This window comes from Pan paniscus, chromosome 1 (assembly GCF_029289425.2).
Source record: "Pan paniscus chromosome 1, NHGRI_mPanPan1-v2.0_pri, whole genome shotgun sequence".
NCBI lineage: Eukaryota > Metazoa > Chordata > Mammalia > Primates > Hominidae > Pan > Pan paniscus.
Genome location: NC_073249.2, coordinates 183,823,420 through 183,849,000, shown reverse-complemented (window position 1 = coordinate 183,849,000; position 25,581 = coordinate 183,823,420). Strand labels below are relative to the sequence as shown.

The 25,581-nt window shown below is 47.3% G+C and overlaps 1 long non-coding RNA gene across 3 annotated transcripts in view; it reads left to right on the top strand.

The window, feature by feature from the left end:
- Positions 1-25,581, top strand: part of LOC103785150 (uncharacterized) — a 42,197-nt gene that overhangs the window by 4,847 nt on the left and 11,769 nt on the right. For 2 of the 3 annotated variants that reach the window (XR_010111095.1, XR_008620196.2), the window contains exon 2: positions 6,140-6,285. This is a non-coding gene — a long non-coding RNA (uncharacterized LOC103785150). Of the gene's footprint in view, positions 1-6,139; positions 6,286-9,867; positions 24,072-25,581 lie in introns of those variants that run through there. The other variant, XR_610841.5, reaches the window with a different exon arrangement.

The following is a 25,581-nucleotide window of genomic DNA, read 5'->3' as shown; positions in this document are numbered from 1 at the left end:
GTGCCTTTCTTGTCACACCCTGTTTCTGACCGTGTTGGTAATGTTGTTTCCTCATCAGGGTGCTGGTTGCGGGTGTGTTTAGTTTGTGAAAATGCATTGAGGTGTGTCCCTTTCTGATTTTTGTACTCTTCTGAATGCATATTTTGCTTCAATTAACCAAATTGAATTTTTTTTTTTTTTTTTTTTTTTTACTTAAAATATTTCTGTAATTCCAAGGGAGTGTCTCCATCTGCTTCTTCCAGTGTCCCCAGCACCAAAAACAGCACCTGCCTCACACTGGGTCTCATACATTTTTGTTGAATGAAGGAATACAACATTTCAGTTAATTTAATTCCAACAGCAACTCTATGAAATAAGTATTTCTCTCTCTATTTTCTTTTTTTTTTTTTTTTTTGAGATGGAGTCTCACTGTTGCCAGGCTGGAGTGCAGTGGCGCAATCTTGGCTCGCTGTAACCTCCGACTTCTGGGTTCAATAGATTCTTCTGCCTCAGCCTCCCAAGTAGCTGGGATTACAGGTGCGCACCACCACGCCCAGCTAATTTTTGTATTTTTAGTAGAAACTGGGTTTCATGATGTTGGCCAGGGTGGTCTCGATCTCTTGACCTCGTGATCCGCCCGCCTCGGCCTTCCAAAGTGCTGGGATTATAGGCGTGAGCCACTGTGCCTGGCCTTTTTCTCTCTGTTTTCTAAAGGAGAAAACTGAGGCTCAGGGAAGTAATTTGCCCAAAATCACACAGGTAGTGTGAGTTCCAGCACCTGGATTGAAAAAATAAATGGAGTCAGGTGTGGTGGTGCGTGCCTATAGTCCCAGCTACTAAAGAGGCTGAGGCAGGAGGATTGCTTGAGCTCAAAAGTTCAAGTCCAGCCTGGGCAACATGGTGAGACCCCCATCTCTAAAAATAAATAAATAGGCCAGGCGCAGTGGCTCACACCTGTAATCCCAGCACTTTGGGAGGCCAAGGCAGGGGGATCATGAGGTCAGGCATTCGAGACCAGCCTGACCAACATGATGAAACCCCATCTTTCCTAAAAATACAAAAATTAGCCAGGCGTGGTGGTGCGCACCTGTAATCCCAGCTACTTGGGAGGCTGAGGCAGAACAACCTATTGAACCCAGGAGACGGAGGTTGCAGTGAGTTGAGATTGCACCACTGCACTCCAGCCTGGGCAACAGAGCAAGACTCCGTCTCAAAAAAAAATTTTTTTTTAATAAAAATAAAAAATAATAATAAATGGATGACTTGACTCTAGAGAAACTTGTTTTAAATCAAATGCTGCCAGATTCTCTGCCTTTAAAGAAAGCAATAAAAACAACAAAAACTCCAACTGGCACTGCCTGCTCTGATCCAGCAACAGTACAAGCAGTTTGCTTTGCCTGGCTCTTATCGCTTAGATTACAATTATTTGAGCCTTATCTTCCTCTGAGATAATGACCTCCTCTAGGGCTGGGGCTCAGGTATTCCTGTCTTGCCTCTGTCCAGCAAGTTATTTGGCACAAGAAAGAAGCTATAAATGTTTAATAAATGAATTAATCAAAGAATGAATGAAGGAGGAGGCTGACAGTGGTATTTGGTGGGTGGACCACAGGTTTTGGAAACAGACCTGCTAGCTATGTGTCTTTGGGCATGTTACCTCACCTGAATCTCAGTTTCCCCAACTGTAAGATGGGGATAATAGCAGTACTCACCTCTAAGAATTATTGTGAATATGAAGTAAGGAAACGTGTATCAGGTGACTATCCTACAGTAAATACTTGAAACGTGGTAACTATTATTATTTCCATTTTTTTACATTCTCAAAGCCTGATTTTCTTCAGGGTTGCAGGGGTCTTCCCCTCTCAATTTGCATGTATTGTTTTCTGGAGGTCTGTGAGGTTGGAAGAAGAGGACCTGATGATGCCTCCCCAAGGAGCTTTCTTCCCCGTGGGGTGGGCAGAACTCTGGAACGTTCCAAAAGTCTGGTTTCATGGCCCAGCTCCACCTTGTGATTGGCGAGTTCCTTATTACCAGTGAGCCTCAGTTTTCTCTCTGTAAAATAAGGCCCATAATAATCTTTTTTTTTTTTTTTTTTGAGACGGAGTCTCACTCTTTTTGCCCAGGCTGGAGTGCACTGGCACAATCTCGGCTCACTAAAACCTCTGTCTCCCGGGTTCAAGCGATTCTCCTGCCTCAGCCTCCTGAGTAGCTGGGATTACAGGCACCCACCACCACGTCCACCTAATTTTTTTGTATTTTTAGTAGAGACAGGGTTTTACCATGTTTGGCCAGGCTGGTCTTGAACTCCTGACCTCAAGTGATCCACCCGCCTCGGTCTCCCAAAGTGCTGGGATTACAGGTGTGAGCCACCACGCCCGGCCCTCTTTTTTTTTTTTTAAGACCCAGAATGATGTTGACCTTGGAGATCTCTGGGGAGGATTCAATGGCTTGGCCCTGGGCCTGGTGCACAGTAAGCCCTCCACAAGTGTTGAGTCTGAGGAAGTAACCTGGCACCCTGAGGCTGGGGGAACAGCAAGGAGACCAGAAGGATCCTGAGAAGCCCAAGGACTGATGGGAAAAACAAATAGCCTGGCACAGTTTTGTTTTATTCTTAGAATCATATTTCTCCAGAGAAGTATAAAAACAATGCCTTTCATGCTGATATAACTTTTTCTTTCTTTTTTTTTTTCTTTTTAGAGGTAGGGTCTTGCTATGTTGCCCAGGCTGGCCTCAAACTCCTGAGCTCAAGCAATCCTCCTGCCTCAGCCTCCCAAGTAGCTGGGACAACAGGCCAGCACCACTGTACCTGGCTTTGATATAACTTTGTAACTCTGCAAAACTCCTTCCCACATGTCATTCCTTGGGTCCTCCCCACACCTTATGCTGCAGGCAAGACTAGAATTATTCATGTATCCACAGTTGTGGAAACTGAGGCACAGAGAAATTAAGCCACTTGCTTGAGATCACAGTGAAGGAGGAATTTGGAAGCAAATTGAAGGTGTAAAACCTGGGCCTCCTGACTTATAGATACCACCATGCAGCAATTTGGATCTGAAAGAAAGTACACAGCTTATGCCCAGACAGAGCAGCCGGTGTCTAGCTGTGCCCGCTTGCCCCGCCCAGCTCCCACCTGGATGCCACCTGGCAGTCATATGCACATTCATCACGGAGGAGCTGGCTGACTCACACATTATACTGGAGCTGACTCATGCTTTGCAAGAGGGAGAGAGAATCGGTTGAGAGCCACAGGAGCCCCTGCTTTCCACATTGAGGCTTGAAATTCATGCCTCAAATCCACCGCAGTTCGTTTCTTTAAAAAGGGAAAGCAGTGTGAGCTGGCTGGAGCTGGGGATCTCTGGACTCAGAGAAGAGTGGTTTGGTTCAACTCTGGGCTCTGTTACAAGTTGGCTGGGTGACTTCGGGCAAGTCATTGTCCCTCAGTCTCTTCAGCTTTGTAACAAAGGGGTTGCAACAGATAAGCGCCAAGACTCTTCAAGCGTCTGAAAGGCTGTTCTTGCTCTGGGTTGAGAAACCTTGTCATAATAATGTTGTATGTGTTGCTAATTTACTATGTGCCAGGTAAGTGATTGGTATGGAGTTATTAATATCTCATTTAATTCTCATAACGAATTCTAGATTTACTGTTTTTTATCCTGTTTCTCAAAGGAGGAAACTGAAGCACAGTTTCAGAGTGATTTGCCCAAGGTTGAGTAGGTCAGCAAGTGGCCGAGCTAATAATTAAACCTGGTTTGTCCCCAGACTTTGTATAAAATCTAGTCTAAGGCCGGGCGTGGTGGCTCATGCCTGTAATCCCAGCACTTTGGGAGGCCAAGGCGGGTGGATCACAAGGTCAGGAGTTGGAGACCAGCCTGGCCAACATGGCGAAACCCCGTCTCTACTAAAAATACAAAAATTAGCCAGGCGCGGTGGCAGGCGCCTGTAATCCCAGCTACTCGGGAGGCTGAGGCAGGAGAATTGCTTGAACCCGGGAGGCAGAGGTTGCAGTGAGCCGAGATCGTGCCACTGCACTCCAGCCTGGGTGACAGAGCAAGACTCCATCCCAGAAAAAAAAAAAATCTGCTCTACACCTTTATCCTGTTAGACCTCAGTTTCCTCACTTAAAATTAAACTACATGACATAAATTTTACCATTTTACCTATTTTAAGATTACAGTTCAGTGTCATTAAGTGCATTCACACTGTTGTGCAACCATTGCCATCATCCATCTGAACCCACTAAATAATAATTCCCCATTCCCTGTTACCCCTAATCCCTGGCAACCCCCGTTCTACTTTCTCTGTGAATTTGACTACTCTAGGTATCTCATTTAAAGTTTCCTCATCTTTAAAACTACGATAATAAAGATCAAGTGTTATTCAATCCTTCTCCCAGTAGCGCGGTTGGCTCAGACTTGAATTTAAGTCCCAGTTCTATTCACCTACCCCTCAGGCAGGTTGCTTAACCCCTTTGCCTCCCTCATTCCCATGTCCCTAAAGTTGGGCTGGTGGACCCTGATGGGATGATCACAGGAGACAGTGGGGATGAAGGTACTTGGAAAGCCCAATGCCACTTCTAGAACTTGTTATACCATCTTCCTGGTGGGCTGGAACCCTGGCTTAGATTTATAGGTGTGACAGCTGGGGAGGCTTTAGAATGGCACATTACAACCTGGCCAGTGCCCAACCCAACATTTGGGGCTGAGGCTGGGAGGTAGAAGCCACATCAAGGAGGGCTTTGACTGCTTGGCTATAGAGCCCTCCCCTCATGGAGCTTACATTCCAGCCTGTACACCTGGTATTGTAAAGTGGCTGGTATAGTCTTTACTTACAGAGACTGCTCAGGCAGTAGTCTGTCCTGCGTGTTTCTTTTAACTGGTTCCTGCTCAGGCAGTAGTCTGTCCTGCGTGTTTCTTTTAACTGGTTCCCGGAGGCCTGGTCTTGTGGCTGAGAGTCCTATCTTCCCTATTTCCCTAAAGTAATGATTGTTAGGATATTTTGGTTGCAAGTATCAATGCATTTAAACCGGCTGTCACCAAAAAGGGAGATTTTTTTTTTTTTTTTTTTTTTTGAGATGGAGTTTCAGCTCTTGTCGCCCAGGCTGGAGTGCAATGGTGTGATCTTGGCTCACTGCAACCTCTGCCTCCCGGGTTCAAGCAAGTCTCCTGCCTCAGCCTCCCGAGTAGCTGGGATTACAGGTGCCTGCCACCATGCCTGGCTAATTTTTGTATTTTTAGTAGAGATAGGGTTTCACCATGTTGGCCGGGCTGGTCCCAAACTCCTGACCTCAGGTGATGCACCTGCCCCAGCCTCCCAAAGTGCTGGGATTATGGGAAAAAGGGAGAATTTAATAAAGGATATAGAGATTGGATGCAGTGGCCCACACCTGTAATCCTAGCACTTTGGGTTTGCCAAGGCGGGAGGATTGCTTGATCCCAGGAGTTCCAGACCAGCCTGGACAATATAGCCAGACATTGTACCTCAAAAAAAATTTAAAAATTAGCCAGGCATGGTGGCATGTGCCTACAGTCCCAGCTACTTAGGAGACTGAGGCAGGAGGATGGTTTGAGCCTAGAAATTCGAGAATACACTAAGCCGTGATTGTGCCATCACACTCCAAACTGGGTGACACAGCAATACCCTGTCTTTAAAAATACAAAAAAGTTAAAAAAAAAAAGTAGGCTGGGCATGGTGGCTGATGCCTGTAATCCCAGCACTTTGAGAGGCCGAGGTGGGCAGATCACCTGAGGTCAGGAGTTCAAGACCAGCCTGGCCAACGTGGCAAAACCCCATCTCTACTAAAAATGCAAAAATTAGCCTGGTGAAGTGGTGCGTGCCTGTAATCCCAACTACTCGGGAGGCTGAGGCAGGAGAATCGCTTGAAGCCGGGAGGGAGAGTTTGCCGTGAGCTGAGATCGCACCACTGCACTCCAGCTTGGGCAATAGAGTGAGACTCCATCTCTAAATAAATAAATAAATAAATAATTTTAAAAAAATCTTTAAAATATATTTTAAAATAAAAAAGATAAAGGATACAGAGATATCTCATAAACCAGGCACAGGGATGCAACAAGACGCTGACGAAGATCTGGATTCAGTGAGTAGGCTGCCACTAGGATGCTCTACCTTTCTCATCTGTGTTATTTCTCTCTTTCAACACAAACAGGCCTGTTCTGCCCCACACAGCAGAAAATGCCCACGATGCAATACCAGAGTCTGCATGGGACCATTTCAACAACCCTTAGAAGCTGACTCAGCTGTCTCCTGGCCCTGACTTTTCTAAGATGAGAGGAGCTGATAGGAACAATTTGGGTGAGATGTTTGTCCTGAGTCCATTTGGTTATGGTCAGGTGATACGGTCACAGAGCACAAACAAGGCTGGCAGAGCCCCACTCTGTGTGAGGATGGGGTGGAGGAAGCATGTGTTCCTCCTGATGTTGTCACACAGGCACACATGCATTCATTAAAAATGTTTTTGGGCCAGGCGCAGTGGCTCACGCCTGTAATCCCAGCACTTTGGGAGGCTGAGGTGGGTGGATCACCTGAGGTCGGGAGTTTGAGACCAGCCTGACCAATATGGAGAAACCCCATCTCTACTAAAAATACAAAATTAGCCGGGCGTGGTGGCACATGCCTGTAATCCCAGCTACTCGGGAGGCTGAGGCAGGCGAGTTGCTTGAACCCAGGAGGTGGAGGGTGCAGTGAGCCGAGATTATGCCATTGCACTCCAGCCTGGGCAACAAGAGCGAAACTGCATCTCAAAAAATATATAGTAATAGTAATAATAAAACAGTTCCTACCTCCCAGGGATACAGTGTGTGTTAACTAAGACATTTATTCACTTATTCCATAAATACTTACTAAGTACCTAGTACGTGATGGTATTTGTGGAAGCTGCACAATGACTGGCCAGTGGTGGAGGCTCAGTAAGTTGGAGTCACTTAAAGCTCTGCCTTCCAGGTGTGCACAACTAAGTTGATGCTCCACACAGGTGCTTCTGCTCTTGTGATCTGTGTGCATTCTGAAAATCTAGGAATGCAAACAAGGTGCCACAGCTATCTATTGCTGTAGATTATCCATGTCAGGCCGGGTGCGGTGGCTCATGCTTATAATCCCAGCACTTTGGGAGGTCGAGGCGGGTGGATCACCTGAGGCCAGGAGTTCAAGACCAGCCTGGCCAACATAGCGAAACCCTGTCTCTACTAAAAATACAAAAAGGGGCCCCGCTCAGTGGCTTACGCTTGTAATCCCAGCACTGTGGGAGGCCAAGGTGGGCATATCACGAGGTCAAGAGATCAAGACCATCCTGGCCAATGTGGTAAAACCCCGTCCCTACTAAAAATACAAAAAATTAGCTGGGTGTTGTGGTGCGCACCTGTAATTCCGGCTACTCGGGAGGCTGAGGCAGGAGAATCGCTTGAACCCAGGAGGCGGAGGTTGCAGTGAACCGAGATCGCGCCACTGCACTCCAGCCTGGTGACAGAGCCCCCACTCACCCCCACAAAAAAAAAAAAAAGCAAATGAGCTGGGTGTGATGGCACATGCCTGTAATCGCAGCTATGTGGGAGGCTGATGCATGAGAATTGTTTGAACCCAGGAGGTAGAAATTGCAGTGAGCCAAGATCGTGCCACTGCACTCCAGCCTGGGTGACAGAGTGAGACTCTATCTCAAAAAAAAAAAAAAAAAAAAGAAAAGAAAAAAGAAAAAAAGAGTAACCATCTCAAAACTTAGTGGCTTTAAACAGCAACAGCTTATTATTTCTCATGATTTTGTGGATTGACTGGGCAGTTCTGCCCCACATGATGGCAGCTGGGGTGACTCATGCGGCAGCATTCAGCTGGACACATGGCTGGGCCATTCTCTCTATATGGTGTTGCATCCTCCTCTGTCTCCTGAAGGATAGCTTGGACTTCCTTATAGCGTGGTGGCTGGGTTCCAATGGGGAGCGTTCCAAGGGGACAATCCTCATGTGGAAAAGCTTATCAAGCCTAGTTATATCAATGCAAATCATTCTGGATTTAAGTTGCTTTGTCTCTTGATTGCTCATGAACATTCCTATGTGAGTAAATATTCTTCCCAATGTGATTTTTTTCTTGTTGTTAAAGACAGGCTCTGGTTTTATCGCCCAGGCTGGAGTGCAGTGGCATAATCATAGTATAAGCATAGCTCACTGCAGCCTTGAACTCCAGGGCTCAAACAATCCTTCTGCCTCAGCCTCCCATGTAGCTGGGACTACAGGTGCGCACTACCATGCCTAGCTAATCTTTTTTTTTTTTTTTAAAGAGATAGAGTCTCGTTGTATTGCCTAGGCTGGTCTCCAACTCCTGGGCTCAAGTGATCCTTTCACCTCAGCCTCCTTAGTACCTGGGACCACAGGCATGTGCCAATACATGAATTAAAAAAAAATTTTTTTGAGAGATGGGAGTCTTGCTATGTTGCCCAGGCTGGTCTCAAACTCCTGGCCTGAAGTGATCCACCTTCCTCAGCCTCCCAAAGTCCTAGGATTACAGGTGTGAGCCACTGCACTCTGCCCCCAACATGATTTTTTTTTTTTTTTTTTTTGAGACTGAGTTTCACTGTTGTTGCCCAGGCTGGAGTGCAATGGTGTGATCTTGGCTCACTGAAACCTCTGCCTTCTGGATTCCAGCGATTCTCCTGCCTCAGCCTCCCAAGTAGCTGGGATTACAGGCATGCGCCACCACACCCGGCTAATTTTGTATTTTTAATAGAGATGGGGTTTCTGCATGTTGGTCAAGGTAGTCTCGAACTCTGGACCTCAGGTGATCTGCCCACCTTGGCCTCCCAAAGTGCTGGGATTACAGGTGTGAGCCACCATGCGCAGCCCCAACATGATTTTGAATGGCTGACTGATAGACCATCATTGATTGAACCAATCTCCTCTTGATGAGTAATTAGGCAGTTTTCATTTGGAGGCAGTTATAAACAACTCTATGAAGGACAGCTTTGTGCCAAGAACTCAGTACATATCGTTGTAGTAGAAGGATTACAGGGCCAAAGGACAGGTGAATTTTTAAAGCTTTGCCAAATTTCCCTTCAGAAAAAATGGTACATTTTGCACTTTTATCAGCTGTAAAGAGACCTGCTCTTTCGAAATCTTCTGGTCAATACTGGGTGTGGTTTGTCTTTTCAGTCTTTGTCAATCGAAAAATGGTGTTTTATCATTGTCTTCAAAAGAGAGAAGATTAGAAGTAAGTTACCCAGAGCCAGATGCTTAAGAAGAGTTCTTGTCTTTTACTCTGAGGTAGCCCGAATAAATCAGCAGGGTCGAGGCCGGGGCAATGCAAAGTGTCTCTCTGCACAATGTCAGGCTATTAAATGCACAGTGTCCCTCTGCCCGCTGACTCAGGCTGTAAAATTGGAGCATGGTGCTGACAACAGTGCTCATGGCTATGGGGATGAGGTCACTGTGTCCTCACTGTGCGGTCGACTGGGACAAGCCCATGGCTTTCCTGTCCCGTGTCTGTGGGCCTTCCGGCAGACACAGGGCTCGTGGCCTCACCCTCCACGCCCGTGTTGGCTTTCACCTTGTTCCCTCTGACCCAGTCTGGAGGACCTGGTGCTGCATCTGGGCCAGGCTGGCTGTAACTAATAAGAGTTGTAACAAGGGACATCTAAAACAGGACCCTGAGATTGGTCTTTGTTTTTGAGCAGCCAAAGCCATACCTCATAGTGTCAGAAGTTTTAAAACTGGGGGATCCTTGTTGTGTGGAAGCAGAGCTCCTGGACTCAGAGCCGACCCTGCTTCTTCCTAGCTGTGGAGCAAGTAGGGGAGCTTTTCCAAACCTCAATTTCTTCATCTAGAGAATGAGGGTAATGGTGATTTAAGGACTATTATCTTCTTCCTCTGTGCCTGATACTTGTGATTCTCACAGGAACCCTCAAAGGCTGAGAGTATCCCACCCACTTCACAGATGAAGCAAACTGAGGCCCAGAGAAGGGAAATTACTTGCCCAAGATCACCCAGCAAGTAAGAAACAGAGCTGGAGATGAGCTCAGGCCAGCACGGAACCACGCAAACTCCTTCTGTAGGCTTTATAAAGGGTTGATGAGAAAAGCAGATGGTTAAGAGCTCTACAACTTCTGTGAGGTAAAGAATATCTGCAGGGCTGGACGTGGCGGCTCTTGCCTGTAATCTTAGCACTTTGGGAGGCCAAAGTGGGTGGATTGCTTGAGTCTATGAGTTCAAGACCAGCCTGGGCAACATGGTAAAACTCTGTCTCTCTAAAAAAAAAAAAAAAAAAAAATTAGCTGAGTGTGGTGTTGTGTGCTTGTAGTCCCAGCTACTTTGGAGGCTGAAGCGGAAGGATCCCTTGGCCCAGGAGGCAGAGGTTGCAGTGAGCTGAGATTGTGCCACTGCACTTCAGCTTGGGTGACAGAGCCAGACCTTATTTAAAAAAAAAAAAGGATATCTGTGATTACAAGATTACAATGCAATTTTGAAAGCCTGCTGTTGCCCAGCTGGACAGCTAGAGTTATTCTCAGTGGTGGGATGGCTGAACTGGGGGCCCACTGTGGAGAGCTGGTTTCCCACTGGAGTTCTCTGAAAAGGTGCCTGATTTCACAGCTCTGATTCTACAGAAGGAGGCCGGGCCCTTCACGTAATTGCTACCCTTTATTTATGGAGCTATTCCTCTGTCGGGATGCCCTTTATATGTGTACAGTCTGTGCTGCAGTCGATTCTTATAGTGATTCTATGCAGAAGGTGCTTTAGAGGAGGCTGCTGGGGCGCAGGGTGGGTAGGTACCTTGTCAGCATGGTGGGGCTGGGTCTCCAGCTGGTTGGGACCCCACCCTCCTATCATGGCCCAGGAGTGAAGCATTCAGGGCTGGACCACCAGCGTTTGTGAAGCTTTGTGCCCCATTATCCCATCAGAACATCTTCTTGGCCCTGGCAGGCAGACAGGGCAGGGCCATTCTCCACCTTACTGACAAAGAAGCCCAGGGAGGGGAAGAGGGTGCTCCCCCAGCACCTCCATTGCCTCTGCCTGCTTAGTCCAGAATGCAGGATAGAGAAATAATGGGAAAAGCTCCCAAGTGTTGCTGGATCTCTGCCTGCCAGGGAAGCTGTGACCTCAGTAAGGGCAGGGTGTTCCTTCCAGGGAACTCGAGGTGGGGCAGGATGGGTAGGGAGTGAGATCAGAGGGAAGGCCATGTTGGGAAGATGGGAAGGCAAGTCTCTGGGGTTTTGTGGGATAGAGGAAGGGAACATCATAGAACAGGCCAGGAATAGGAGCTTGACCTGGAGATTACTTTGCAGCAGGTTTAAACAGGGGCCATGTGAGAGTGTGGAGCCCTGGGGTCAGAGGTTACTGGATGCAAATTATGACTCTGCCACTTATGGGAATGGTGAGTTTGGACAAATGATTTCCCTGGGCCTCAGGGTCTTCATGTATAAAAGGGCTGAAGCTCAGTGGGTAACTGGAGCACTGCCTGGGTTAGATCCTGGCTCCACCCCTTACCAGTGTGACCTAGGGTGAATGAGTTCACCTCTCTGGGCATCAGTGTCCTTGTCTCTAAGATGGACTTGATAATAATGAAAGCTACCCCTCACAGGGCTGTGGTGAGGATGAAGGGGTCTGGCAGCACATGTAGAATTCTTAGAGCAGGCTTTTTTCCTGCAGAGTCTTTGTTGCTATCATCATCATCATCATCCTCCTCATCCTCATCATCATCTACCTCCAGGGATTCTTGGGGGGCTTAAACAAGGCAGGTTGTACAAATTATCTGGCACAGACGTCATTAAATAATAACAGGGCAGAGTGACGGGTGCTGTGATACAGGGAGGTGCTGGGAGAGACACAGGAAAGAGAAAAGACTGTCTGGCTGGGTGGAAGAAGGGTGTGGAAGGTATGGAAGCCAAGGGAAAACTTCCCCTTTGCCCTCTGAAGGTTCACTGAAAAGTCAGCTGACAAAAGGCAGATGAATAGCAGAAATGGCATGCAAATTTATTAATGCGCACACAGGGAGAACCACAGAGTGATTGATTACTCCGCACTCTGCAATGGGGTGCAGAAGCTTATATGCCATCTTGAGGTTACAGAAAGAATGGGGGCTTGGGGCCTGAGCGCAGTGGCTCATGCCTGTATTCCCACCACTTTGGGAGGCCAAGGTGGGTGGATCACCTGAGGTCAGGAGTTTGAGACCACCCTGACCAACATGAAACCCCGTCTCTACTAAAAATACAAAAAATTAGCTGGGTGTTGTGATGTGCACCTGTAATTCCAGCTACTCGGGAGGCTGAGGCAGGAGAATCACTTGAACCCAGGAGGCGGAGGTTGCAGTGAGCCAAGATCGCGCCACTGCCCTCCAGCCTGGGAAACAAGAATGAAACTCTGTCTCAAAAAGAAAAAAAAAAAAAAAACACACACAAAAAAAAACAAAACAGAAAACAGTCCGGGCACAGTGGCTGACACCTGTAATCCCAGCACTTTGGGAGGCCGAGGCAGGTGGATCACCTGAGATCAGGAGTTCGAGACCAATCTGGCCAACATAATGAAACCCTGTCTCTACTAAAAGTACAAAAAATTAGCCTGACATAATGGCAGGTGCCTGTAATCCCAGCTACTCGGGAGGACTGAGGCAGGAGAATCACTTGAACCAGGGATGCTGAGGTTGCATGAGCTGAGATCGCACTGCTGCCCTCCAGCCTGGGCAACAAGAGCAAAACAAAAAAAAGAAAGAAAGAAAGAAAGAAAGAGAGAGAGAGAGAAAGAAAGAAAGAAAGAAAGAAAGAAAGAAAGAAAGAAAGGAAGGAGAGAGGGAGGAAGGAAGGAAAGAAAGGGGGGCTTGGATCCTGGCAAAACAGTTTATGAGATGGGGAGAAGAGAAGGCCTCCCTAGCAAAGGTGGTCTTTTTATGTAGATGAAACCTCACAGATAGCAGCTGTCAGAGAGAGTAGACCTTTGAAGGTACCAGACTCTCATCAGTTAGTCTGTCCTAGATCTGACAAGGGAAGGTCTGCAGAGGAAGCCTGCCTGCATCAATGCAGATGTCCCTATAGATGCAGGTCTCCCCTACAAAAGACAGCTTTGCAGGCCTACTTCTGTTCCCAGGCTCTCTGAACAGTCATCTCAAAATACGTCAAAGAAGTATATTTTGGGGTGAAATATTTTTATTTGCTGCAAAGCCTTGCTCAAAGAACATGTAGAAGTTCCCTGTGTAGATGAGGGGAAGACAGAAAGATGAACTTGTATCATCTTTGGTTGTGAGAGAGCAACCAAAGATGAGGAACATGGAGCAGTTTCATGAGCTGCGTGCTTGGAGTGAAGGGCGTGAGGCTGCACGGGAGCACTAGGGCCAGATTGCAAAGGGCTGGGAATACCTTGCTAGGGGGTTTAAACTTGACCTGGTAGGTGAGGAGTTCTTTTAATTTTTTTTTTTTTTTTTTTTGAGACAGAGTCTCGCTCTGTCACCCAGACTGGAGAACAATGGTGCAATCTCAGCTCACTGCAACCTCTGCCTCTCTGGTTCAACTGATTCTCCTGCCTCAGCCTCCTCAGTAGCTGGGATTACTTTACAGGCACATGCCACCACACCCGGCTAATTTTTGTATTTTTTACTAGAGACAGGGTTTCACCACATTGGTCAGGCTGTTCTTGATCTCCTGACCTCGTGATCTGCCCGCCTCGGCCTCCCAAAGTGCTGGGATTACAGGCGTGAGCCACCGTGCCCGGCTTTGGTGAGGAGTTCTTACCCGTCTAAATGGCAGAATCACCCAGGGCACTAAAAATAAATACTGTTTTATGGTCCTGCCCAACAGTATTCTAAGTCAGTAGGTCTCAAGTGGGACTCATAAATCTTTACATTTTTCCTTCAACTTTTATTTTAACTTCAGGGTTACATGTGCAGGATGTGCAGGTTTGTTACATAGGTAAACGTGTGCCATGATGATTTGCTGCACTGATCATTCCATCACCTAGGTATTAAACCCAGCATCCATTAACTATTCTTCCTGATGCTTTTCCTCTCCCGATCCTACCCCTAACAGCCCCCAGTGTGTGTTGTTTCCCCCTCCCCAATGTGTCCATGTGTTTTCATCATTCAGCTTATAAGTGAGAACCTGCAGTGTTTGCTTTTCTGTTCCTGCATTAGTTTGCTGAGGATAATGGCTTCCAACTCCATTCCATGTCCCCACAAAGGACATTATCTTGTTCCTTTTTATGGCTGCATAGTATTCCATAGTGTATATTTGCCACATTTTCTTTATCCACTCCATCCCAGATGGGCATTTAGATTGAAGAATCTTCACTTTTTAAAGCTTCTCAGGAAATTCTGATGCCCACCCAGAATTGGGAACCTTTGCCATGGAAGAGGGTGGGGGGATATCTTTAAACAGGAATAGGGTCCATTGAGATGCCCACCCCAGACCTCCAAGATATGGGGAGAGAGCTTGAGAAGGTGGGAAGTGTGTGTAGGAGACTCTGACCCCCAGCCTTCCACCCCTCTCCAAAGCAGTCCCACACTCTGATGTTTACCACCAGGGCTGACCCCTGGAAGTGCCTCTTCCCTATTGCCCTCTGGATCCAGCAAGGACAGACAGCCTTCCCACCTTCCTTCCTTCTTCCCAACAGTTTTTGAGCTCCTCCACGATGTGCTGAGCATGCTGTTGGGTACTGAAAGTGAATAAAATAGATAGTTTCTCCCCGCAACCTCCTGACCTAAAGCTTTGGGTGATTCCTGCTGTTTTGGCTCTGCTAAGCATGAAGTGCATGTCATCAGGCATGTGGCTAAGCACAAGAGAGCTGGGACAGGAGTCCACCCTGGGGGCTCAAGCAGTGGCTGCAGGGCTCAGTGGTCCAGCCTCCAGGCCCTGTGGCTTCCTGGTTCCCCCTTCTCACAGGCCCGGTCTCTTGTCCTGGCTCTAGCCTTGCAGGCCAAACTCCCAGGCCGTGCCCTCGGTGCCCCCTACCAGGGGGGTCCTGGTGCCTGGGGTAGGAGTGAGCTGTGCAGCCGCCTTCCCACCTCATCTTACACAGGAGACAACAACATTGGGTAAGGTCTGAGCAACTCTTCCCAGGGGCAGGGTTAAGGATCATTTCCTCACAGGGGTAGCAGAAACAACAAACACAAGGAAATGACAGGGATGCCGAGGATTTCAGAGCACACAGCTCCGGTCCAGGACGGACTCCCACAGAGAGATGGGGGGAACGCTCCCGGGGCAGCTTCTTCACCTCCCTCTCGGAGTCGGCTCTTGTGTCTTCATGCTGTGTTCTGTTGTTTCCTTTCATCAGGATCCCTTGCCCACACCAACCCCACCCACACCATCACCGATGGCACTGTTTCACTCGCTCATTGCCATTCATTTACTTCTTCCTTTCTCATTCAACACATAGGTACCATGTGCCAGGCACAGGATAAAGCCATAGGCAATATACAGCCTCATGTGGTGTTCCCAGTTGGATGGGGTCACCAACACAATCAGACAGCTCTAATATAACATGATAATTGCCACTGTGGAGTTGTGCATAGGGTGTTATAAAACCAAGGAGTAACCCAGGGAAGGCTGATTCTTGAAGAATGAGTAGGAATTTATGCAGCGCATACCAAGCAGTGAGAATAGCAAATGCAAAGGCACGAAGTTTGTGATGGCTACAGCATGGCAGGTTCAGGGGAGCAGAGGGAGTGGAGGCAGGGAGATGAGCAGGGGCATCCATGAAGGGCCTGGGAAGCTGGGCTGAAGAACTAGAACTTTCTGCCTTAGGCAGTGGGCAGCCATTGGAGGATTTTAGGGAGAGAAGGGACATGGTCAGATCTGCATCTTTTTTTTTTTTTTTTTTTTTTTTGAGATGGAGTCTCACCCTGTCGCCCAGGCTGGAGTGCAATGGCGCAATCTCGGCTCACGGCAACCTCCACCTCCCGGTTCAAGCGATTCTCCTGCCTCCCGAGTAGCTGGGATTACAGGTGCCCGCCACCACACCTGGCTCATTTTTTGTATCTTCAGTAGAGACGGGGTTTCACCATGTTGGCCAGGCTGGTCTCCAACTCCTGACCGCCCGCCTCGGCCTCCCAAAGTGCTGGGATTACAGGCGTGAGCCACCACACCCAGCCAGATCTGCCTCTTAGAACAATGCTATGGAAGTTGATTTTGGGGAATGGGTGGAAGAGGCAGAGGTCAGGCAGAGTGTTCAATAAAGAGGATCGGACAGGCCAGGTAGGAGAAGCTGATGCCTAGCCTAGGACAGGGCAAGTAGCTCAGCAAGTGTGAGCACCTCTCAGTGTAAGAGCTAAGGTGGGAGAGGGGCAGATGGGCTGTGGAGCTGGCCACACTGAAGGCAGCTGTGTGTTTTCAGGGCTCAGGACCAAAGAGAGGCTGAGTCAGGAAGGCATTCCTGGGCTTCTGGCTTGAGCAGGCTCAAAGTCAACAGATGCAGCTGCGTCTGTGTCTAGCGATTGGGAAGGTCCACAGCAGGACTGCAGCCCATACCTGGGAGTCAGAGCAAAGTCCAGCCTAGGGAAGAGCCCCCAAGAGCCAGGCTGGGTGTCAGGTGGGGCCCTTGTCCTGAAGGGGAGAAGAGACTACAAGGTAGAGCACCAAGCACACCTGGCTCTGGCACCTTTACGTCTCTGGCCACTTCTCTCTTATGGCTCCATGTAACAATGAGATATGGACACGTGGAGGCACCTGGGGCTAGTTTCTTCCTTATACCTGCCCCACTCCGATGAGGCTCCCTCCAGGCTCCGCATCTTGACTTAGTTACAACCTGATCCTGAGCTGGGACCCAAGGGTGTCCTGCTCCTGGCTCCAATCTCCTGGTGAGGATGAACTTTGGTTTGGCTCCACCTGCTCAAGTGCCTTCGGAAGTGTGCCCACCTTGCCAGCCTCGTCAGAATGCAGTCTCAGGATGATGAAAGAGTTCAGGAAATGCCACCCCAAGGTACGTCACTTTGGACTTCAAACTGAGAGCATTTGAGGAACAGCAAATGCAGGGAGGGACTTTCTCTGAACTTCCCTTATCTGCTTCAAGATAAATCCTCCAAAAGGAACTCAATGGTTATAAATCCCCTCCCCAGGAACCTCATCAACCAGAGAAGAGTAAACTCAGATCACAGGACAGGAGACTGGGGGTCAACACCAACCCCAGACAGACTTTATCACATATCACCTATTCTTCTGAAGGGCCCATTCATCTTTCCTCCAAACATTTACTCTCTCCTAAGTTGCCTGAACCCTCCCTCCGCTCACCCCCTGTAAGAGGTATATATGCTCTCACTGAGGTTTAGGACATTTGCTTTTCTTTCATGTGATGCCCCCATGCATGTAGTATATTTGTGTACCTTTTCTTCTGTAACCCTTTCTTCTACCGTCAGTTTATTTCATAGAGTCAATTACCGAACCCTCAGAGGGTAGAGGGGAAATCTTCCCTCCCCTGCAGTGATGCTCTGGGACTGCCAGACACCTGGTGTCTAATAGACACCAGAACTCACTCCCAACAGCCCATTTGGGCAATTAGTCACTCATATGATAAACATTTTTTTAAACCCCCAAAGTGTACCAGTCCTTGGACTGAAAGCTGGATTTACAAGGTCAAATCAGATTCAGTCCTTGTGATAGAAGAGTTCATAATACAGTGGAGCCAAACGCATGAAACATAACACAGCCTATTACAACACAACGCGACATGACATCTTCACACATCCCAACACAGGATACAAGGGCTCAGGTCTGGTTTCTAACTTCTGGGGCCTCAGCTGAGAAAAGGGCAGCTCCCAGTGAAAGGAGGCTTATTAATTAGGGAGGGAGCTTATTGGAATGTCAGCAGTGGAAGGCAGAGGGGAAGAGACTCTAAGTCAGACTAGCTGCTTCAGTCCTGGCACCATAATCTTGGATGGATGACAGAACTCTCTGTGCCTTAGTTTCCACATCTACAAAATGGAGAGAATAATAGTGGGTATGTCATAGGGCTTAAGGATTAATTGAGATAATACACGCAAAGTGCCTGGCACAGTGCCTAGAAGGTATAGCAAGCACAATAGCATTAGCTGTGTGGTTCTTGTTGCCATAGAATTATAGAACCTGATTATACTCTTAGGTTCTTGGAGTCAGAGAACTGTAGAATCATAGAACCCTAGGACCTTAGAACCTTAGACATAGAGGTTTATAAATATATATAAATATAACGTGCACCAGAATATTAGCTAGGAGGGTGAAGAAGGGAGATCTCCCCATTCCTTCAGATTGAGGCGAAATGTCCTCTAATGCCTGAGTTCCAGGGCTGTCACATTCAGTTGCTCAGGTTGTACCTAACATACCTCTAAAGAAGGCCATTCACATAGACTTCGATGTGAATGGAGTTCCTTAGACGCAGCATGACATGCACCATTGCGTGAGAAAGCCCACATTTCTCCCAGAGAAGTCGGCTAAGTCCCAGGGGGCTTACACTTAGTACCATAATCTCTGCCTTCAGCAAAACATGCTGGCTTTGTCCTGAGCCACACTGACCTGAATGTGATGAAACTGAAACTTGGATTCCATATAAAAATAAAATCACTCCTGCACGTTGTGCACATATACCCTAAAATTTAAAGTATAATAATAATAAAGTTAAAAAATAAAAATAAAAAAATAAAATCACTCTCCTTAAGTATTCCCGAGAGCAGATTACACAGAGGTCCAGAATGTTCTGGAGAGGTATCACATCTTGTGAAGCACAGCTTATTGCTACCCAGATGTACAATGAGATGTGAGCTATTCCTCCCTGACCTGTCATCTTTCTGCTCACTTCTCTCCCTCCATCCCAGTTTGCTCCTCAGGAGCCCAGGCATAAGCTATCCCAGGCTCTTGGTGGGGTCTTAACTCAAATCCCTTATCAAAGCATTTTCCTCAACAAAAGTAGTTCCTTTTCCTAACAGGAATTTGGGCCATATGTTTAGGTTGTAATTTTTGTATGCCTTATCATATTTAGTGCCACTTATAAAACCTGAGACTCACAGAATTTTAATAGCAAATAATCTAAGAAACAAAAATTTTGGAATAACCCAGCCTAAGGACCACAAGTTCTAAGAATTGTGGAGAATTTCAGAATCCCAAAAATCTTAACAATTAGAAGAGGCCTTAAGGGGTCATTGAGTCCACACCTTATTCAACACAGGCATCTCCTCTGCAACATTGCTGGCAGGTGCTGATACTGCCTCTGCAACAACAACAAAAAAGCATACTTCTGAGAAAAATTGGAAGACAGCTTGTTATCTGAACTATGCGTAGACTTGAATAATCTATTTTTGTTTTTTTTGAGATGGAGTTTCGCTCTTGTTGCCCAGGCTGGAGTGCAAAGGTGCGATCTCAGCTCACTGCAACCTCCGCCTCCCAGGTTCAAGCGATTCTCCTGCCTCAGCCTCCTGAGTAGCTGGAATTACAGGCATGCACCACCACACCCAGCTAAGTTTGTATTTTTAGTATTCTTTGTATTTTTAGTTTCTCCACGTTGGTCAGGCTGGCCTTGAACTCCCACCCTCAGGTGATCCACCTGCCTTGGCCTCCTAAAGTTCTGGGATTACAGGCATGAGCCACTGCACCCAACCTGAATAATCTATTAGAGTCTTTATCTCTAAGAAGGGAAATACATCTGAACTAAAGGGTAAAAAATGGCATGTTTTAATTGGTAAGTCTAAATGCAAAACGATGACAACAAAATTTTAAAGGACTGCTTCCTTCTTAAGCTTTATTTTCGTCCTCTGTCAGTGTATTGCTAGACTCATCTTTCCCAGACACCCAGACCTCCCACGAGAGTATGTACATTCCATTTGGCTTGATTTCAAGTGCTAATGTATAAAGCTTCTGGGTTCTGGGTCTGGCAAGCTATTTCTCATGTTCTCTGATAAAATATTGAAAACCATCTCTAAGGTCTTCCAAGAGGGGATATGTGGAAGATACATTTCAATTTTCCACTGCATTTCAACCTCAATATAATGTGATTAGCTACAGCATTGCAAATTAGCTTAATACTGGCCCATCTTATTATAGGGGCCGAGGAAAAACTTTCCCTTTATCCTCTGAAGGTCCACTGTAATCAACTGACACAAAAGGCAGATTAATAGAAGAAAAGGCATAACCATTTTATTTTAATGTACATAGCACAGGAGAACTGAAGGAGAATGATTACCCTGCTATCTTAATTTAATTCCAATGTGGTCTGAGAGCAGACATTGTATGGTTTCTATTATTTTAAATCGGTTAAGCTGTGCTTTATGGCCCAGAATGCAGCCTGTCTTAGTGAATGTTCTGTGGGAGCTTGAGACGAATGTGTTTTCTGCTGTTGCTGGATGAAGTATTCTATAGACACCAATTATATCCAGTTGATTGATGGTGTTGTTGAGTTCAACTATGTTCTTACTGATTTTCTGCCTGCTGAATCTGTCCATTTCTCAGAGGGATGCTGAAATCTTCAGCTATACTAGTGGATTCATCTATTTCTCCTTGTAGGTCTGTCAGTTTTTGCCTCCATAGTTTGCTGCTCTGTTGTTAGGCCCATACCCATTAAGGATTTAACTATGTCTTCTTGGAGAATTGACCCATTTATCATTATGTAATGTCTCTCTTTATCCTTGATAATTTTCCTTGCTCAGAAGTCTGCTCTGAAATGAATATAGCTACTCTCACATTCTTTTCATTAGTGTTAACCTGTTATATCTTTCTCCATCTCTTTACTTTTAATCTATATGTGTCTTTGTATTTTTTTTTTTTAATTTTTTTTTCTGTGGGGTCAGCCAGGAGAGAGGGGGGACAGGTGACTGGTCCATCCCTGAGGCAAGGATCCCAGCACCTACCAGGCTTCCCCCCAGACCAACACTCCGCAGCTCTGGGAGGAAGTGGAGAGCCCCAGAGTCTGGCGTACTTGGCAGGACATGAGAGAACAGCTCAAGGGAGAACGATTCCAGTCCCTTCCATGGCCCCAGGAGGTGGGAGATAGGCCCTCCCCATTCTGCAGGTGAGAAAGCAAGGATCTGAGAGGGACAGTAGCTTATATAGGGGACACAGCACAGGCAGGTGGCAGAGGCAGAAATAAAACCCTTGTGGGTGGAAGGCACAGGTTCTTCCACCCCATGGGAGTCCCACCATGGCTGGCTAGGAGGCTGAGATACCCACAAGGAAAAGCCTGAAGTGGCAGCAGAGCCTGGAGATGGGGCTGAGGGAAGAAGGAGGAGGAGCGGGGAGAGGGAGACAGGTGTCTCAGGAGACAGAACCGCAGAGTGAGTTTAGTGCTTGGGGATTAGGCTGACTGACCCGGCTTTGCCACTTACTAGCTACATGACCCTGGCATAGGACCTAGTGTCTCTGAGCCTCGGTTTCTCCATCCAAAAAAATGGAAATGGCACCACCACAGGGCTACTGTGTCATATGAGACGGTACTGTGTGTGGGCGATGCATACTCTCTGCCCACTACCTATGGGGCTGGGCTGCCCGCCCGGCTCACAGTGGCACACCTGCACGACACCGAGGAGTGAGGAGCAGCGAGTCCTTGTTGAGATGGGCTGCAAGCAGCCCTCTGGTCCAGATGAACTCCCTCAGGCCAAGCCTCATCTCACCCAGCCCTGGCTTTCCTCCTTCCCAAGACACGGGGCCTGGGGAAGACCCTGCCCTGTCCCTGCACAAGGCCTTGATCCTTGCCTACACTGTTTTCTGACTGTTGTGTGCTTCAAGGAGATGTGGATAAGGATCCCTCTCCTCATATTAAACCTGGTGCTTCTAAGCTGTGCATGCTGCAGGAGCACCTGTGGGCATGGAGGCAGCAGGCCTATGTCTGGATTCTGCCCTCTGAGGGCCACTAGGCTGTATGGGGTCATCTTCTAGGCTCACTCTCCTACCACAGAGCTGCTACCAAGGAACCCCAGTCCAAAGCGTGGCTGCAAGCCTCTCATTCCCCAGACTGAGCCTGTACTGTTTGGTTGTCTGATGAAGACAAATATGGAAGAGACTAATGGAAAGCCCAAAAGAGAAGCTGAGATGTGGTTCGCCATCTGCCTTTGGTCTTGGCAGCCCAGGGGGTTTGGGCCCTTTTTTTTTTTTTTTTTTTTTAACATGGAGTCTCACTCTGTCTTCCAGGCTGGAGTACAGTGGCACCATCTCGGCTCACCACAACCTCTACCTCCCGGGTTCAAGCAATTCTCCTGCCTCAGCCTCCTGAGTAGCTGGGATTACAGCCACATGCCGCCACACCTGGCTAATTTTTGTATTTTTAGTACAAATGGGGTTTCACCATGTTGGCCAGGCTGGTCTCGAACTCCTGACCTCAGGTGATCTGCCCACCTCAGCTTCCCAAAGTGCTGGGATTACAGTTGTGAGCCACCACGCCCGGCTGGTTTGGGCCTTTTCTGTACATTGCCTGTCCCTGTAGGGGCTGGCATGCTGTCCTGGGTTCATCCCAGTGCCCAGGTCCACCGACAGTATCTAGCTTGAGGTACTAGCGTAGCCAGCTGAGACCAAACCCCAGGGAGTGGCTGAGAATCTGAATCTCCAGTACTCTCCCTGTCCCTCCCACTCTGGAGTTAAGAACATGTTCTCCAGGAGACCAGGTGATGCTCCACTTTCAGCTGTGTGCCCTCCCCTGTTGCCTGGGATGGCTGTGACTTGGGCCCCAACAATGGCGGCAGTGCCCTCTATCAGGATCCCCTCCCCAAGTGATGGGGCCTTCAGTCAGGGCATGGTGGGCAGTCTCTTGAGGGCCAGGCAGGCCTCTGGTGTCTTTGTATTTAAAGTGGGTATCTTGGCCGGGCATGGTGGCCCACGCCTGTAATCCCAGCACTTTGGGAGGCCCAGGCGGGTGGATCACCAGGTCAGGAGATCAAGACCATCCTGGCCAACATGGTGAAACTCCATCTCTACTAAAAATACAAAAATTAGCTGGGCATGGCGGCGCGTGCCTGTAATCCCAGCTACTCGGGAGGCTGAGGCAGGAGAATAGCTTGAACCCGGGAGGCGGAGGTTGCAGTGAGCAGAGATCGCACCACTGCACTCCAGCCTGGTGACAAAGCTAGACTCCATCTCAAAAAAAATAAAATAAAATAAAATAAAATAAATAAAGTGAGTATCTTGGCCAGGCATGGTGGCTCACGCCTGTAATCCTGGCACTTTGGGAAGCCAAGGCAAGTGGATCACCTGAGGTCAGGAGTTCGAGACCAGCCTGGCCAACATGGTGAAACCCCGTCTTTACTAAAAATACAAAAGTTAGCTGGGCATGGTGGCAGTTGCCTGTAGTCCCAGCTACTCAGGAGGCTGAGGCAGGAGAATCGCTTGAACCTGGGAGGTGGAGGTTGCAGTGAGCCAAGAGCGTGCCTCTGCACTCCAGCCTGGGCAATAAAGACTCTGTCTCAAAAAGAAAATAAAATAAAAAAGTGCTGTTTTTTTTTTTACACAGCGTATAGTTGGGTCTTGTTTTTGGTTCACTCTGACCAAATCTCTGTCTTGTAATTGATATATTTAGATCATTGATGTTTACAGTGATTATTGATGTCGTTGGATTAATATATACCATATTTGTTATTGTTTTCTCTTCATTGCACTTGTATTTTTGTCTTCCACACATTTTCTTCCTTTTTAGACTTAAGTGAGCATTTTACATAATTACATTTCTTCTTATTTTCAGCATATTGATATTGATTATACTTACTTTTTTTTTTTTTTTTTTTTTGGAGATGGAGTCTCGCTCTGTCACCCAGGCTAGAGTGCAGTGGCACGATCTCGGCTGACTGCAACCTCTGCCTCCCGGGTTCAAGCGATTCTCCTGCCTCAGCCTTCCGTGTAGCTGGGATTACAGGTGCATGCCACCACGCCCAGCTGATTTTTGTATTTATTTATTTATTTTTTTAGTAGAGACAGGGCTTCACCATGTTGGTCAGGCTGGTCTCAAACTCCTGACCTCATTATCTGCCTGCCTCGGCCTCCCAATATACTTACTTCTTAAAAATTTTTTAGGCCGGGCATGCTGGCTGACGCCTGTAATCCCAGCACGTTGGGAGGCTGAGGCGGGCGGATCACCTGAGGTCAGGAGTTTGAGACTAGCCTGGCCAACATGGTGAAACCTCGTCTCTACTAAAAGTACAAAAATTAGCTGGGCATGGTGGCATGTGCCTGTAATCTCAGCTACTCGGGAGGCTGAGGCAGGAGAATAGCTTGAATCCAGGAGGCAGAGGTTGCAGTGAGCTGAGATCACGCCACTGCGCTCCAGCCTGGGCGACAAGAGCGAGACTCCATCTCAAAAAAAAAAGTTTTTTTAGTGCTCGCCCTAGAGTTTGCTGTATACATATACACTAATCCCAGTCCACTTTCAAATGGCACTATTCTGCTTCAATAATGAAATATTCCTAATTCCTCCTTCCATCTCTTGTTTCACTGTATTCATTTTGCTTATATATAGCTATATTCATTGTTGCTATTATTATTTTGCACATTCTCTTATTTGTTAGATTAAGAATAAGAAGAATAAAAGTATTAATTTTCTCTCTACTTGTTCTTTCTCTATTGCTCTTTCTTTCTTTCTTTAAGTGGATCTGAGTTTCTGATCTATATTATTTTCCTTCTCTCTGAATAACTTCTTTAAACATTTCTTGTAAATTAGGTTTACTGGCAACAAATTCCTTCAATTTTGTTTGAGAAAGTCTTTGTTTTTCTTTCACTTTTTAAAAAACAAAGCCGGGCGCAGTGGCTCACACCTGTAATCCCAGCACTTTGGGAGGCCGAGGCGGGTAGATCACCTAAGGTCGGGAGTTTGAGACCAGCCTGACCAACATGGAGAAACCCCATCTCTACTAAAAATACAAAATTAGCCAGGCGTGGTGGCACATGAGGCAGGAGAATCGCTTGAACCCGGGAGGCGGAGGTTGCGGTGAGCCGAGATAGCGCCATTGTACTCCAGCCTGGGCAACAAGAGCGAAACTCTGTCTCAAAAAAAAAAAAGGAATATAATTTTTATTTTGTTAATATAATCAAGTACACAAATTGATTTTCTTTCTTTCTTTTTTCTTGAGACAGAGTCTTACTCTGTCACCCAGGCTGGAGTGCAGTGGCGTGATCTTGGCTCAATGCAATCTCCACCTCCTAGGTTCAAGCAATTCGCCTCTCTCAGCCTCCCGAGTAGCTGGGACTACAGGCGTGCATCACCACGCCTGGCTAATTTTTTATTTTTAGTAGAGATGGGGTTTCACCATGTTGGCCAGGCTGGTCTCGAACTCCTGACCTCAGGTGATCCACCAGCCTTGACCTCCCAAAGTGCTGAGATTATAGGCGTGAGCCACTGTGCCAGGCCACAAATTGATTTTCAAATACTAAAACAACCTTGCATTCCTGAGATTAAACTCTATTCAGACTAGATTTATTAAACTTTATATATATGTCTAGATTTGTTGACTTTTTTTTTTTGAAATGGAGTCTTGCTGTATTGCCCAGGCTGGAGTGTGGTGGTGCCATCTTGGCTCACTGCAACCTCCGCCTCCTGAGTTCAAGTGATTCTCCTGCCTCAGCCTCCCGAGTAGCTGGGATTACAGGTGCATGCTGCCATGCCTGGCTAATTTTTGTATTTTTAGTAGAGATGGGGTTTCACTATGTGGCCAGGCTGATCCCAAACTCCTGACCTCAAGTGATCTGCCTGCCTCGGC